The 17,760-nt window shown below is 37.2% G+C and overlaps 1 non-coding gene across 1 annotated transcript; it reads left to right on the top strand.

Annotated features, from left to right (window-relative positions):
- The first annotated feature begins 10,159 nt into the window (after nt 1-10,159).
- Nucleotides 10,160-10,267, top strand: LOC148576440 (small nucleolar RNA R71). Its single transcript, XR_015904228.1, has one exon. It is a non-coding gene; the product is annotated as a small nucleolar RNA R71 (small nucleolar RNA).
- The last annotated feature ends 7,493 nt before the right edge of the window (nt 10,268-17,760 follow it).

Raw genomic sequence — 17,760 nt, 5'->3', positions numbered from 1 at the left:
ACTAATGCTCCTATTATGTTCATGGACTACATGAATTGGATTTTTTCCCTATCTAGATAAGTTTGTATGGTCTTCATCGATGACATACTTATCTACTTAAAGACAGAGAAGGAGCATGAGGAACACCTAAGAACTATACTGCAGATTTTGAAGGAAAGAAAGTTGTATGTAAAGCTTTTAAAGTATAAGTTCTAGGCCAAAGAAGTGAAGTTCTTAGGACACATAATACCCTAAGGAGGCATAGGTATGGATCCCTCCAAGATAAAAGTAGTGTTAGAATGGGAGCGGCCTACGACCATCACAAAGATTCGTAGTTTTCTCAGATTGGCTGGATACTACTAGAGATTTATTAAAGAATTTCATAAATAACATTGCCTTTGGCTTAACTCACAAGGAAGGAAATTTCTTTTGTTTGAATGGACGAGTATGAGGAAAGCTTCAGAACCTTGAAGGAGAAACTAACTTTGGCATCATTTCTAGTGTTACTAGATCCTCAAGGACCATTCGAAGTATACTGCGATACCCCATTAAAAAGTCAAGGATGTGTGCTGATGCAGAATAAGAATGTCATAGCTTATGCTTCGCGTCAGTTAATGGAAATTGCACTTTTGTTTATCACATCTATTATCTTGCTCATCGATTACAATAAACATTTGTTTCAGTAGCCAAAGAAGTTTGTTATGTTCATTAAATTGTGACTGTTTCTCACCAAAGTCATGATCAGTTAAGGGTTGCTCAAGCAAACAATGTTGCAAACTTAATTGCTAATGATATGATTGTGATAGGCAGTGGAGTTAATCAAATTGGTACTTTACAAAAAGCTGGAGATACTAGATCGGAGTCTTATTTGAATTATGTACATAGCTTGCTATGCATATTTGATGCTGCTTGTGAAGTTCTTGAAAAACGCAATAAAAAAGATAATTTCTCCACTTGTAGTGATGTTTGTACATCTATTGAATTTGTCTTTATTTTGAATTTGATGAAAAATATTTTGCAAGTTGATAATGATCTTTGCCTTGATTTGCAATGAAAAAATTAAGACATTAAATGATTTAGCTTTGATTTCTACTACCAAGACTTTAATCCAAAGAAATGAGAGAATAAGAATGGGAGACTTTCATAAAAGAAGTTACATTATTTTATGAGAAACATGAAGTTAAAATTCCTAATATGAATGCATTGCATATTCCTAAAAGAGGTCGACTCTTAAAATTATTGATCAGATATTTAGATTTCAATGGACCATAATTATCGTGTTAATTTATTTCTTGCTACAATTGGCATACAATTGCAAGAGCTTAATAGAAGATTCAGTGATAATATAATGAAATTGCTTGCTTTAAATTTAACTTTAGATTTTCGAGATAATTATAAGTTCTTTAACATCGATAAAGTATGCGAATTAGTAGAACGATTTTATCCGGATGACTTCAATGATTAAAAAAAGATTTACATTAGAATACAAGCTCAACATCATGAACTTGATGATTTTGATCATGGTGAATTGAGGAACTTGTGAACAATTTTCGAGTTATGTCAAGGGTTAATGAAAACAGAAAATTTTTAACATATTCTTTGATTGATAGTTTAATTTGCTTAATATTAACTCTCCGTGTTTCAATAGCTACAACTGAGAGATCGAATTCTTCAACTATGAATATTGTGAATAATAGACTTAGAAATAAAATAGAAGATAAATTCTTGCTAATTGTCTCCTAATTAATTTACATTGAGAAGAAGATTGTTAAAATATTTGATACGGATTCTGTTATCGATAAATTTTATGATATGAAAAATTGTCGTGTACCAATGCGCTAGTAAAAGTTACATACATAATTTTGTACTTTAAAATATATTCTCCATCAATATATTTTTGTAATGTATTTTATATTATATAAATTATTTGTATAGACCTTATTTCATAGTTGTAAGAGTCGGATCGGATTAGCCGGTTCGACCGAAAAATCGGTAAACTAAACTCTCGACCAGTTCAGTCTAGTGATATGACTATTTAAGGATTAGAACCGGTGAGAATCGGTCAAAATCGGTCCAAGCGAATCGCTCTAGAAAAAATTCTAAAATTGTTAAAGATGTGGATTGAACACCTGGGTCCTCCTTGTTATTGCATGCTCCCCTTGCCACTGAGCTATGTCATTCCTTGTTACTTTATATGCTAATTATTAATTACATAGTAAAAACATACAAAAATTTTGTTAATATTATTTTAATTTGATACTCACTTATATTTAAATTAATTATATTTTTTATTATTCATAATTATTAATATAAATGTTATTAAACATATATAAATAAAAATATCAAATATTTTTATTAATTACAATATCATTATTCTTTTTATGATTTTATTATATTTATTAGATATTATTTTTTAATAAAAATAATATAATAAATATAAACTAATTAGTTAGTTATTGAAATAAAAAATAGTTACTTTAATATGAAAATAAAATTAAAAAAACCTTTATTATAAAAAGATATTAGAATTTTATATATTTATTTAATGATAACTAGATTATAACTTGTTGATTATAATTTGTTAAAACTTGATTGTTTTTAAAATATCAGTGAAGATATCTATTTTTAAATTTTAATTTTATATTTTTGATTATTTTATATTTTTTATTTACATAGGATCGGTTCTATCGATTCAACTAATAATTTATCGGTTGAATTAATAAACCAATAAACTAATAACTTGACCGATTCGATCACCAGTTCAGTTCTTACAACTATGATATATATATATATATATATATATATATATATATATATAAAATTTTTTTAATATGTCCCTAATCAAAATAAAATATTAAGGCTTTTCATCAATTACGCTTGTTTAAGTAGCTTCAACTTTTAAATATTTTTTAAAATAATTAATATAGAAAAAGTCTAGGAATTAATACTTTTATTAAAATTTGGCCAACATTTAATTATTAAAAAAAAAATAATTTTATACTACTAAATTTAATCTCATACCATTAAAAATACTAATAATAACTAATTGATAAATACAAATTACAAAATCTGCTGACTCCTAATACTTTTCTTTAATATAAATGATCTTGTGATTGAAGAATCCAAAAAGTTCTAACCGTGATCAGTATAGTAATAAATGTATGTAATCGAAAGAAGCAATGTAGACTTAATCCTTATAATTAATTTCACATTAACTGATTACTAATGTATTACTTTATAAGCAATCTTTTGAAGAAAAAGTATAGAAACCAACATCCTAACTAACCAATTTTAACAACTCAATTAATTATAATAATTTTAATTTATTAATTTAAATCATTCTCATTAATGATTATTTTAAAAAAATAAAATTTGTAATTAACCGTCTAATTAGAACATAATTCACGTCCTGTTAGAACTCCTTTTTTTTACATATTAAGTGTGTTGTTGTGCTTAATTCATTGCGTCGACGTTTTCAACAACGTGAACACCGAGCCCCACCTCCACCGTGCTACACTGTTTCTGTCACTGGTGCACGAAATTGTGATCTCTAATAATGGCTCCAAAGACTTGGTGCTCTAATCTTAATTCATAATTTGTCACAACTTCGATACAACTAACCAGCAAGTACACTAGGTCGTCCAAGTAATAAACCTTACGTGAGTAAGGGTCGATCCCACTGAGATTGTTGATATGAAGCAAGCTATGGTCACCTTGTAAATCTCAGTCAGGCGGATATAAAATAGTTATGGAGTTTTCGAAAATAAATAATAAAAGAAGGATAGAAAGACTTATGTAGATCATTGGTGAGAGTTTCAGATAAGCGTGTAGAGATGCTTTCGTTCCTCTGAACCTCTGCTTTCCTGCTGCCTTCATCCAATCAGTCTTACTCCTTTCCATGGCTGGCTTTTTGTAAGGATGTCACCGGTGCCAATGGCTACTTTCAATCCTCTCGGGAAAATGGTCCAAATGCTCTGTCACAGCACGGCTAATCATCTGGAGGCATCACCCTTGTCGATGGTTGCATCCTATTCCTCTCTGTGAAAATGGTCCGATGCGCTGTCACTGCATGGCTAATCATCTTGGAGGTTCTCGATCATACTGGAATAGAATTTACTATCCTTTTGCATCTGTCACTACGCCCAGCACTCGCGAGTTTGGAGTTCGTCACAGTCATTCAATCCCAGAATCCTACTCGGAATACCACAAACAAGGTTTAGACTTTCCGAACTCTCATGAATGCCGCCATCAATCTAGCTTATACCACGAAGATTCTGATTAAGAGATCTAAGAGATACTCATTCAGTCGAAGGTAGAACGGAAGTGGTCATCAGGCACGCGTTCATAGGGAATGATGATGATTGTCACGTTCATCACATTCAGGTTGAAGAGCGAATGAATATCTTAGAAGCGGAATAAGTTGAATTGAATAGAAAAACAGTAGTACTTTGCATTAATCTTTGAGGAACAACAGAGCTCCACACCTTAATCTATGGAGTGCAGAGACTCTACCGTTGAAAATACATAAGTGATAATGGAGTTCGTTGGTCTCGGCCCCAGAGGGGAACCGGAGTAACCAAGACTTTGAATACAATGATAAAAAGTTCTATTTATAATAAACTAGTCACTAAGGTTTACAGAAGTAAGTAATTGATGCATAAATCCACTTCCGGGGCCCACTTGGTGTGTGCTTGGGCTGAGCTTGAGTGTTGCACGTGTAGAGGTCCTTCTTGGAGTTGAACGCCAGTTTTTGTGCCAGTTTGGGCGTTGAACTCCACTTTGCGACTTGTTTCTGGCGCTGAACGCCAGAATTGGGCAGAGAGCTAGCGTTGAACGCCAGTTTGCGTCATCTAAACTCGAGCAAAGTATGGACTATTATATATTGCTGGAAATCCCTGGATGTCTACTTTCGAACGCAATTGGAAGCGCGCCATTTTGAGTTCTGTAGCTCCAGAAAATCCATTTTGAGTGCAGGAAGGTCAGAATCCAACAGCATCAGCAGTCCTTCTTCAACCTCTGAATCTGATTTTTGCTCAAGTCTCTCAATTTCAGCCAGAAAATACCTGAAATCACAGAAAAACACACAAACTCATAGTAAAGTCCAGAAATGTGAATTTAACATAAAAACTAATGAGAACATCCCTAAAAGTAACTAGATTCTACTAAAAATATACTAAAAATAATGCCAAAAAGCGTATAAATTATCCGCTCATCACAACACCTAACTTAAATTGTTGCTTGTCCCCAAGCAACTGAAAATCAAATAGGATAAAAAGAAGAGAATATACTATAAATTCCAAACTATCAATGAGACATAGCTCCAATCAAATGAGCGGGACTTATAGCTTTTTGCCTCTTGAATAGTTTTGGCATCTCACTTTATCCATTGAGGTTCAGAATGATTGGCATCTATAGGAACTCAGAGTTCAGATAGTGTTATTGATTCTCCTAGTTCAGTATGATGATTCTTGAACACAGCTATTTTATGAGTCTTGGTCGTGGCCCTAAGCACTTTGTTTTCCAGTATTACCACCGGATACATAAATGCCACAGACACATAATTGGGTGAACCTTTTCAGATTGTGACTCAGCTTTGCTAAAGTCCCCAATTAGAGGTGTCCAGGGTTCTTAAGCACACTCTTTTTTTGCTTTGAACCTTGACTTTAACCGCTCAGTCTCAAGTTTTCACTTGACACCTACACGCCACAAGCATATGGTTAGGGACAGCTTGGTTTAGCCGCTTAGACCAGGATTTTATTCCTTTAGGCCCTCCTATCCACTGATGCTCAAAGCCTTGGGATCCTTTTTATTTGCCCTTGCCTTTTGGTTTTAAGGGTTATTGGCTTTTTGCTCTTGCCTCTTGGTTTTAAGAGCTTTTGGCTTTTTCTGCTTGCTTTTTCTTTTTCTTTCTGTTTTTTTTCTGCAAGCTTTGTTCTTTGCTGCTTTTTCTTACTTCAAGAATTATTTTTATGATTTTTCAGATTATCAAATAACATGTCTCCTAGTCATCATTCTTTCAAGAGCCAACATATTTAACATTCTTAAACAACAACTTCAAAAGACATATGCACTGTTCAAGCATTCATTCAGAAAACAAGAAGCATTGTCACCACATCAACATAATTAAACTAAGTTCAAGGATAAATTCGAAACTCATGTACTTCTTGTTCTTTTGAATTAAAACATTTTTTATTTAAGAGAGGTGATGGATTCATAGGACATTCATAACTTTAATACATAGTTACTAAATACTAATGATCATGTAATGAAGACACAAACATGGATAAGCACTTATCATAGAGAAAACGAAAAACAGAAAATAAGAATAAGGAATGAGTCCACCTTAGTGATGGTGGCGTTTCCTTCTTGAGGAACCAATGATGTCCTTGAGCTCTTCTATGTCTCTTCCTTGTCTTTGTTGCTCCTCCCTCATTGCTTTTTGATCTTCTCTTATTTCATGAAGGATGATGGAGTGCTCTTGATGTTCCACCCTTAGTTGTCCCATGTTGGAACTTAATTCTCCTAGGGAGGTGTTGATTTTCTCCCAATAGTTTTGTGGAGAAAAATGCATTTGAGGCATCTCCGGGATCTCATGGTGATAAGCTTCATACGCCTCTTGAGCTCCATGAATGGGCTCTCTTGCTTGCTCCATCTTTTTCTTAGTGATGGGCTTCTCTTCCTCAATGTGAATGTCTCCTTCTATGAAAGCTCCAGCTGAGTAACATAGACGGCAAATAAGATGAGGAAAAGCTAGCCTTGCCCCAAGAGAGGGCTTTTCGGCTATTTTGTAGAGTTCAAGGGAGATGACTTCATGAACTTCTACTTCTTCTCCAATCATGATGCTATGGATCATGATGGCCCGATCCACAGTAACTTCAGATCGGTTGCTAGTGGGGATGATGGAGCGTTGGATGAATTCCAACCATCCTCTAGCCACAGGCTTGAGGTCCAGTCTTCTTAGTTGAACCGGCTTGCCTTTGGAGTCAATCTTCCATTGAGCTCCTTCCACACATATGTCCATAAGGACTTGGTCCAACCTTTGATTAAAGTTGACCCTTCTAGTGTAGGGGCGTTCATCTCCTTGCATCATAGGCAAGTTAAACGCCAACCTCACATTTTCCGGACTAAAATCCAAGTATTTCCCCCGAACCATTGTAATATAATTCTTTGGATTTGGGTTCTTACTTTGATCATGGTTCTTAGTGATCCATGCATTGGCATAGAACTCTTGAACCATTAGGATACCGACTTGTTGGATGGGATTTGTTAGAACTTCCCAACCTCTTCTTTGAATTTCATGTCGGATCTCCGGATACTCATTTCTTTTGAGTTTGAAAGGGACCTCGGGGATCACCTTCTTCTTGGCCACAACATCATAGAAGTGGTCTTGATGGGCTTTGGAGATGAACCTTTCCATCTCCCATGACTCGGAGGTGGAAGTTTTTGTCTTCCCTTTCCCTTTTCTAGAGGATTCTCCGGTCTTGGGTGCCATCAATGGTAATGGAAAAACAAAAAGCTTATGCTTTTACCACACCAAACTTAGAATATTGCTCGCCCTCAAGCAAGAGAAGAAAGAATAGATGAAGAAGAAGAAGAAGAAAATATGGAGGAGAGGGAGAGATGTGTTTTCGATCAAGAATAGAAGAGAGGGTTGTGTTGTGTGAAAATGAAGAATAATGGGGGGCTATATATAGGGAAGGGAGGGGGGTAAGTTCGGCCATTTAGGGTGGGTTTGGGTGGGAAATTGATTTTGAATTTTGAAGGTAGGTGGAGTTTATGAGGTAGGTTTATGGGGAAGAGTGGATGGATGTGAGTGGTGAAGTGGTGATAGGGAAGAGAGATTGAGGTGATTGGTGAAGGGTTTTGGGGAAGAGTGTTTATTGGGAAGAGAGGATGATTGAGAAGAGAGAAGAGAGTGAGTGGAGGTAGGTGGGGATCCTGTGGGTTCCACAGATCCTGAGATGATCCTGTGGGGTCCACAGATCCTGAGGTGTTCAAGGATTTACACCCTTGCACCAAATTAGGCATGTAAAATGCCCTTGCACACAACTCTGGGTGTTCAGCGCCAGGTTGGTGCCCATTTTGGGCGTTCAACGCCCATTTGTTGCCCATTTCTGGCGTTGAACGCCAGAACCATGCTTGTTCTGGGCGTTCAGCGCCAGCTCTTCTCCAGGGTGCAATTCTGCGTTCAGCGCCCAGATAATGCCCATTTTGGGCGTTCAGCACCCAAATACTGCCCATTTTGGGCGTTCAGCGCCAAAACCATGCTCTGTTCTGGCGTTGAATGCCAGACAGGTGCTTCCTCCAGGGTGTGATTTTTCTTCTGCTGTTTTTGATTCTATTTCTAAATTTTTCGTTTATTTTGTGACTCCTCATGATCATGAACCTAAGAAAACATGAAAAAAAAAATAAAATTAGATAAATAAACATTGGGTTGCCTCCCAACAAGCGCTTCTTTAATGTCAATAGCTTGACAGTGGGCTCTCATGGAGCCTCACAGAAGTGCAGAGCTTTGTTGAGACCTTCCAACACTAAACTTAGAGTTTGGATATGGGGGTTTGACACCAAACTTAGAGTTTGGTTGTGGCCTCCCAACACCAAACTTAGAGTTTGACTGTGGGGGCTTTGGTTGACTCTGCTTGGAGAGAAGCTTTTTCTGCTTCCTCTCCATGGATGCAGAGAGAGATCCTTGAGTTGTAAACACAAGGTTGTCCTTATTTAATTGAAGGATCAATTCTCCTCTGTCCACATCAATCACAGCTCTTGCTGTGGCCAGGAAAGGTCTTCCTAGGATGATGGATTCATCCTCTTCCTTTCCAGTATCCAAGACTATGAAATCAGTAGGGATGTAAAGGCCTTCAACCTTTACTAACACGTCCTCTATTTGTCCATAAGCCTGTTTTCTTGAATTGTCTGCCATCTCTAATGAGATTTTAGCAGCTTGCACCCCATAGATTCCCAGTTTCTCTATTACAGAGAGGGGCATGAGGTTTATCCCTGAACCAAGGTCACACAGAGCCTAAAAGATCATGGTGCCTATGGTACAAGGTATTATGAACTTTCCAGGATCCTGTCTCTTCTGAGGCAATGTCAGTTGATCCAGATCACTTAGTTCATTGGTGAACAAGGGAGGTTCATCTTCCCAAGTTTCAATGCCAAATAATTTGGCATTCAGCTTCATGATTGCACCAAGGAACTTGGCAGCTTGCTCTTCAGTAACATCCTCATTCTCTTCAGAAGAGGAGTACTCATCAGAGCTCATGAATGGCATAAGGAGGTTCAATGGAATCTCTATGGTCTCTAATTGAGCCTCAGAGTCCTTTGGTTCCTCAGAGGGAAGCTCCTTATTGGTCACTGGACGTCCCAGGAGGTCTTCCTCCTTGGGATTCACGTCCTCCTCTCCCTCTTTGGGTTCGGCCATTTTGGTTATGTCAATGGCCTTGCACTCTCCTTTTGGATTTTCTTCTGTATTGCTTGGGAGAGTACTAGGAGGGATTTCAGTGATCCTTTTACTCAGCTGGCCCACTTGTGCTTCCAAATTTCTAATGGAGGACCTTGTTTCATTCATAAAACTCACAGTGGCCTTAGATAGATCAGAGACTAAATTTGCTAAGCTAGATGGATTCTGCTCAGAATTCTCTGTCTGTTGCTGAGTGGATGATGGAAAAGGCTTGCTATTGCTAAACCTGTTTCTTCCACCATTATTAAAGCCTTGTTGAGGCTTTTGATCCTTCCATGAGAGATTTGGGTGATTTCTCCATGATGGATTGTAGGTGTTTCCATATGGTTCACCCATGTAATTTAACTCTGCTATTGCAGGGTTCTCAGGATCATAAGCTTCTTCTTCGGAAGATGCCTCTTGAGTACTGTTGGATGTAGCTTGCATTCCATTCAGACTCTGAGAAATCATATTGATTTGCTGAGTCAATATTTTATTCTGAGCCAATATGGCATTCAGAGTATCAATTTCAAGAACTCCCTTCTTCATAGGCGTCACATTACTCACAGGATTCCTCTCAGAAGTGTACATAAACTGGTTATTAGCAACCATGTCAATGAGTTCTTGAGCTTCTGCAGGCGTTTTCTTTAGGTGAATGGATCCACCTGCAGAAGTATCCAATGACATCTTTGATAGCTCAGATAAACCATCATAGAATATATCCAGGATGGTCCATTCTGAAAGCATGTCAGAAGGACACTTTTTGGTCAGCTGCTTGTATCTTTCCCAAGCTTCATAGAGGGATTCACTTTCTTTCTGTCTGAAGGTTTGAACATCAGCTCTAAGCTTGCTCAGCTTTTGAGGAGGAAAGAACTTGGCTAAGAAAGCCGTGACCAGCTTATCTCAAGAGTTCAGGCTGTCTTTGGGTTGAGAGTCCAACCATATTCTAGCTCTGTCTCTTACAGCAAAAGGGAAAAGCATGAGCCTGTAGACTTCAGGATCTACTCCATTAGTCTTAGCAGTATCACAGATCTGCAAGAATTCAGTTAAGAACTGAAAAGGATCTTCAGATGGAAGTCCATGAAACTTGCAGTTCTGCTGCATCAGAGAAACTAGCTGAGGTTTCAGCTCAAAATTGTTTGCTCCAATGGTAGGAATGGAGATGCTTCTTCCATGTAAATTGGAATTAGGTGCAGTAAAGTCACCAAGCATTCTCCTTGCATTATTGTTGTTGGGTTCGGCTGCCATCTCCTTTACTTGTTCGAAATTTTCAATAAGGTTGTCTCTGGATTGTTGTAATTTAGCTACTCTTAGTTTTCTCTTCAGAGTCCTTTCAGGTTCTGGATCAGCTTCAACAAGAATGCCTTTTTCTTTGTCCCTGCTCATAAGAAAGAGAAGAGAAAAAGAAAAGAAGAGGAATCCTCTATGTCACAGTAAAGAGGTTCCTTATTGTTAGTAGAAGAAGAAAAGGAATAGGGGTGAAGAAGAATGAAGAATCCAAACACAAAGGTGATGATAGGAGCAGAGATGTGAGATGAAGAGAAGTGTTAGTAGATGAATAAATAAATAGAAGGGGATGAGAGGTGGAGAAAATATTCGAAAATAATTTTTGAAAAGAGTTAGTGATTTTCGAAAATAGTTTTTGAAAAAGGTTAGTAGTTTTTCGAAAATTCAAATAAAAAATAAAATAATTAGTCTAATTAAAAAGAAATTTTGAAAAAGAGGAAAGATTTTTTCGAAAATTAGAGAGAGAAAGTTAGTTAGGTAGTTTTGAAAAAGGTAAGAAACAAACAAAAAGTTAGTTAGTTAGTTGAAACAAATTTTGAAAAGATAAGAAGTTAGGAAGTTAGAAAAGATATTTTGCAATCACTTTTTTGAAAAAGGTAAGATAAGAAGATATTTTTGAAAAGATATGATAGAAATTAGTTTTTGAAAAAGATTTGATTTTTAAAATCTCAATTAATGACTTGATTCACAAGAAATCACAAGATATGATTCTAGAACTTAAAGTTTGAATCTTTCTTAACAAGTAAGTAACAAACTTGAAATTTTTTTGAATCAAAACATTAATTGATGATGTTATTTTCGAAAATATGATGCAAAATTAAGAAAAAGATTTTTGAAAAATATTTTTAGAATTTTCGAAAATAACTAAGAAAGAAGAAAAAGATTTGATTTTTGAAAAATATTTTGAAAAAGATAAGATTTTTAAAATTGAAAATTTGATTTGACTCATAAAAACAACTAGATTTTTTTAAAAATTTTTGAAAAAGTCAAATCTAATTTTCGAAATTTTAAGAGAGAAAAAGGGAAAGATATTTTTTTTGATTTTTTGAATTTTTAATGATGAGAGAGAGAAACATGAAAATGATGCAATGCATGAGAATTTTAGATCAAAACATGTGATGCATGCAAGAATGTTATGAATGTCAAGATGAACACCAAGAACATTATGAAGATCATGATGAACACCAAGAACATATTTTTGAAAAAATTTTTAATGCAAAGAAAACATGCAAGACACCAAACTTAGAAATCTTTGATGCTTAGACTCTATGGATGCAAGAATGCATATGAAAAACACCATACAACACAAAACAAGAAAACATCAAGATCAAACAAGAAGACTTACCAAGAACAACTTGAAGATCATGAAGAACACTATGAATGCATGAATTTTCGAAAAATGCAAGATGAATATGCAATTGACACCAAACTTATAACATGACTCAAGACTCAAACAAGAACACAAAAATATTTTTAATTTTTTATGATTTTATGATTTTTTTGTATTTTCTTTTAATTTTTTCGAAAATCATTTTGAAAAAGAAAAATAAGGATTCCAAAATTTTTAATATGAATTCCAGGAATCTTATGCTCTTTAGTCTAGAGCTCCAATCAAAGGGTCAGGCATGGCTTAATAGCCAGCCAAGCTTTAGTATGTAACTCAGACATGACAAGCCTAACATGCCCTACAGAGAAATTAGACATGGCTTTACAGCCAGCCAAGCTTCAACATGCTTCATGAAACACTAGAATTCATTCTTAAAAATTCTGAAAAAAATATTTTTTTGAAAACATTTTTATTTTTATTTTTTTTCGAAAACAAAGGAGAAATTTTTGAAAGATTTTTGAAAAATTTTTGAAAATAAAACAAAAAAAAAAATTTACCTAATCTGAGCAACAAGATGAACCGTCAGTTGTCCAAACTCGAACAATCCCCGGCAACGGCGCCAAAAACTTGGTGCACGAAATTGTGATCTCTAATAATGGCTCCAAAGACTTGGTGCTCTAATCTTAATTCATAATTTGTCACTGGTGCACGAAATTGTGATGTCCAGGCTCAAACAATCCCTGGCAACGTGAGCAACTTGGTACGCGCAATCGCGATTACACTTTGATTATGTAAAATTTATGGCTCTTGCTTTCCCTAGCAATGGCGCCAAGAACATGGTGCCAATACCATGGTTCACAACTTCGATACAACTAACCAGCAAGTGCACTGGGTCGTCCAAGTAATACCTTACGTGAGTAAGGGTCGAATCCCACAGAGATTGTTGATATGAAGCAAGCTATGGTCACCTTGCAAATCTCAGTCAGGCAGATATAAATTGATAATGATGTTTTCGAATAATAAATAATAGAATAGGGATAGAGGTACGTATGTAAATCATTGGTAGGAATTTCAGATAAGCGAATGGAGATGCTTTTCGTTCTTCTGAACCTCTGCTTTCCTGCTATCTTCATCCAATCAGTCTTACTCCTTTCCATGGCTGGCTTTATGCAAGGGCATCACCGTTGTCAGTGGCTACATCCCCTCCTCTCAGTGAAAAATATGCTCACATGCTCTGTCACAGCACGGCTAATCATCTGTCGGTTCTCGATCATGCTGGAATAGGATTCACCCTCCTTTTGCGTCTGTCACTAACGCCCAGCACTCGCGAGTTTGAAGCTCGTCACAGTCATTCAATAATTGAATCCTACTCGGAATACCACAGACAAGCTTTAGACTTTCCGGATTCTCTTGAATGCCGCCATCGTTCTAGCGTACGCCACGAAGATTCTGATTAAGAGATCTAAGAGATATTCATTCTAGCTTATTTCATGTAGAACGGAAGTGTTTGTCAGGCACGTGTTCATAGGGGAGAATGGTGATGAGCGTCACACATAATCATCACCTTCATCACGTTCTTGGGTGCAAATGGATATCTTAGAAGCGAAATAAGATGAATTGAATAGAAAACAGTAGTACTTTGCATTAATCTTTGAGGAACAGCAGAGCTCCACACCTTAATCTATGGAGTGTAGAAACTCTACCGTATGAAAATACATAAGTGAAGGTCCAGGCATGGCCGAGATGGCCAGCCCCCAAAATGTGATCACAGGATCAAAATATAATCCAGGATCCAAAGATGATCAAAGGATCAAAAGATAATCCAAAGATGATAAAATACAATAGTAAAAGGTCTTATTTATAATAAACTAGCTACTAGGGTTTACATAAGTAAGTAATTGATGCATAAATCCACTTCCGGGGCCCACTTGGTGTGTGCTTGGGTTGAGCCTTAACTTTCCACGTGCAGAGGCCATTTGTGGAGTTGAACGCCATGTTTTGATCCATTTCTGGCGTTCAACTCTGGTTTTTGATCCATTTCTGGCGCTGAACTCCAGAATTGGGCAGAGAGCTGGCGTTGAACGCCAGTTTGCGTCGTCTATTCTTGGCCAAAGTTTGGACTATTATATATTGCTGGAAAGCCCTGGATGTCTACTTTCCAACGCAATTGGAAGCGTGCCATTTCCGGAGTAACCAAGACTTTGAATACAATGATAAAAAGTTCTATTTATAATAAACTAGTCACTAAGGTTTACAGAAGTAAGTAATTGATGCATAAATCCACTTCCGGGGCCCACTTGGTGTGTGCTTGGGCTGAGCTTGAGTGTTGCACGTGTAGAGGTCCTTCTTGGAGTTGAACGCCAGTTTTTGTGCCAGTTTGGGCGTTGAACTCCACTTTGCAGCTTGTTTCTGGCGCTGAACGCCAGAATTGGGCAGAGAGCTGGAGTTGAACGCCAGTTTGCGTTATCTAAACTCAGGCAAAGTATGGACTATTATATATTGCTGGAAAGTCCTGGATGTCTACTTTCCAACGCAATTGGAAGCGCACCATTTTGAGTTCTGTAGCTCCAGAAAATCTATTTTGAGTGCAGGGAGGTCAGAATCCAACAGCATCAGCAGTCCTTCTTCAACCTCTGAATCTGATTTTTGCTCAAGTCCCTCAATTTCAGCCAGAAAATACCTGAAATCACAGAAAAACACACAAACTCATAGTAAAGTCCAGAAATGTGAATTTAACATAAAAACTAATGAAAACATCCCTAAAAGTAACTAGTTCCTACTAAAAACATACTAAAAACAATGTCAAAAAGCGTATAAATTATCCGCTCATCACAACACCAAACTTAAATTGTTGCTTGTCCCCAAGCAACTGAAAATCAAATAGGATAAAAATAAGAGAATATACTATAAATTCCAAATTATCAATGAAACATAGCTTCAATCAAATGAGCGGGACTTATAGCTTTTTGCCTCTTGAATAGTTTTGGCATCTCACTCTATCCATTGAAGTTTAGAATGATTGGCATCTATAGGAACTTCAGATTTCGAATAGTGTTATTGACTCTCCTAGTTCAGTATGATGATTCTTGAACACAGCCTCTTTATGAGTCTTGGCCGTGGCCCTAAGCACTTTGCTTTCCAGTATTACCACCGGATACATAAATGCCACAGACACATAATTGGGTGAACCTTTTCAGATTGTGACTCAGCTTTGCTAAAGTCCCCAATTAGAGGTGTCCAGGGTTCTTAAGCACACTCTTTTTTTTTGCTTTGGACCTTGACTTTAACCGCTCAGTCTCAAGTTTTCACTTGACACCTACACGCCACAAGCACTTGGTTAGGGACAGCTTGGTTTAGCCGCTTAGACCAGGATTTTATTCCTTTAGGCCCTCCTATCCACTGATGCTCAAAGCCTTGGGATCCTTTTTATTTGCCCTTGCCTTTTGGTTTTAAGGGTCATTGGCTTTTTGCTCTTGCCTCTTGGTTTTAAGAGCTTTTGGCTTTTTCTGCTTGCTTTTTCTTTCTATTTTTTTTTCTATTTTTTTTTCGCCTATTTTTCTTTTCTTTTTTTTTGCAAGCTTTGTTCTTTGCTACTTTTTCTTGCTTCAAGAATCATTTTTATGATTTTTCAGATTATCAAATAACATGTCTCCTAGTCATCATTCTTTCAAGAGCCAACATATTTAACATTCTCAAACAACAACTTCAAAAGACATATGCACTGTTCAAGCATACATTCAGAAAATAAGAAGTATTGTCACCACATTAATATAATTAAACTAAGTTCAAGGATAAATTTAAAACTCATGTACTTCTTGTTCTTTTGAATTAAAACAGTTTTTATTTAAGAGAGGTGATGGATTCATAGGACATTCATAACTTTAAGACATAGTTACTACTACTAATGATCATGTAATGAAGACACAAACATAGATAAGCACATAACATAGAAAACGAAAAACAGAAGAAATAAGAACAAGGAATGAATCCACCTTAGTGATGGTGGCGTTTCCTTCTTGAGGAACCAATGATGTCCTTGAGCTCTTCTATGTCTCTTCCTTGTCTTTGTTGCTCCTCCCTCATCGCTTTTTGATCTTCTCTTATTTCATGAAGCATGATGGAGTGCTCTTGATGTTCCACCCTTAGTTGTCCCATATTGGAACTCAATTCTCCTAGGGAGGTGTTGATTTGCTCCCAATAGTTTTGTGGAGGAAAGTGCATTTGAGGCATCTCTGGGATCTCATGGTGATGAGCTTCATACGCCTCTTGAGCTCCATGAATGGGCTCTCTTGCTTGCTCCATATTTTTCTTAGTGATGGGCTTGTCCTCTTTAATGAGGATATCTCCCTCTATGTCAATCCCAGCCGAATTGCATAGGTGGCAGATGAGGTGAGGAAAGGCTAACCTTGCCATAGTGGAGGACTTGTCAGCCACCTTGTAGAGTTCTTGAGGTATAATCTCATGAACTTCCACTTCTTCTCCAATCATGATGCTATGGATCATGATGGCCCGGTCTATAGTAACTTCAGACCGGTTGCTAGTGGGAATGATTGAGCATTTAATGAACTCCAACCATCATCTAGCCACAGGCTTGAGGTCCAATCTTCTTAGTTGAATCGGCTTGCCTTTGGAGTCAATCTTCCATTGAGCTCCTTCTACACATATGTCCATAAGGACTTGGTCCAACCTTTGATCAAAGTTGACTCTCCTTGTGTAGGGGCGTGCGTTCTCTTCCATGTTTGGCAAGTTGAACGCCAACCTCACATTTTCCGGACTAAAATCCAAGTATTTCCCCCGAACCATTGTAACATAGTTCTTTGGATCCGGGTTCTTACTTTGATCATGGTTCTTGGTGATCCATGCATTAGCATAGAACTCTTGAACCATTAGGATGCCGACTTGTTGGATGGGATTTGTTAGAACTTCCCAACCTCTTCTTTGAATTTCATGTCGGATCTCCAGATACTCATTTCTTTTGAGTTTGAAAGGGACCTCGGGGATCACCTTCTTCTTGGCCACAACATCATAGAAGTGGTCTTGATGGGCTTTGGAGATGAACCTTTCCATCTCCCATGACTCGGAGGTGGAAGCTTTTGTCTTCCCCTTCCCCTTTCTAGAGGATTCTCCGGTCTTAGGTGCCATCAATGGTAATGGAAAAACAAAAAGCTTATGCTTTTACCACACCAAACTTAGAATATTGCTCGCCCTCGAGCAATAAACAAAAGAATAGAAGAAGAAGAAGAAGAAGAAATATGGAGAGGGAGAGGGAGATGTGGTTTCGGCCAAGAGGAGTGTAGAGGGGTGTGTTGTGTGAATTTGATGAAGAATGGAGGGCTTTATATAGGGAAGGGAGGGGGGAAAGTTTTTGGCCATATGGGTGGGTTTGGGTGGGAAATTGGTTTTGAATTTTTGAAGGTAGGTGGGGTTTATGAGGTAGGTTTATGGGGAAGAGTGGATGGATGTGAGTGGTGAAGAGGTGATGGGGAAGAGAGTTTTAGGTGATTGGTGAAGGGTTTTTGGGGAAGAGTGTTTATGGGGTTGTGTGAAATAAAGTGGTGAGAAGAAGTGAGTGGAGGTAGGTGGGGATCCTGTGGGGTCCACAGATCCTGAGGTGTTCAAGGATTTACATCCCTGCACCCATTAGGCATGTAAAAATGCCTTTGCACACAACTCTGGGCGTTCAGCGCCAGGTTGGTGGCCATTTTGGGCGTTCAACGCCCATTTGTGT

The sequence above is a fragment of the Arachis ipaensis genome, chromosome B1 (genome assembly GCF_059453495.1).
Source record: "Arachis ipaensis isolate K30076 ecotype BB chromosome B1, ASM5945349v1, whole genome shotgun sequence".
Taxonomy (NCBI): Eukaryota; Viridiplantae; Streptophyta; class Magnoliopsida; order Fabales; family Fabaceae; genus Arachis; species Arachis ipaensis.
This window is presented reverse-complemented; position numbering and strand designations above follow the sequence as displayed.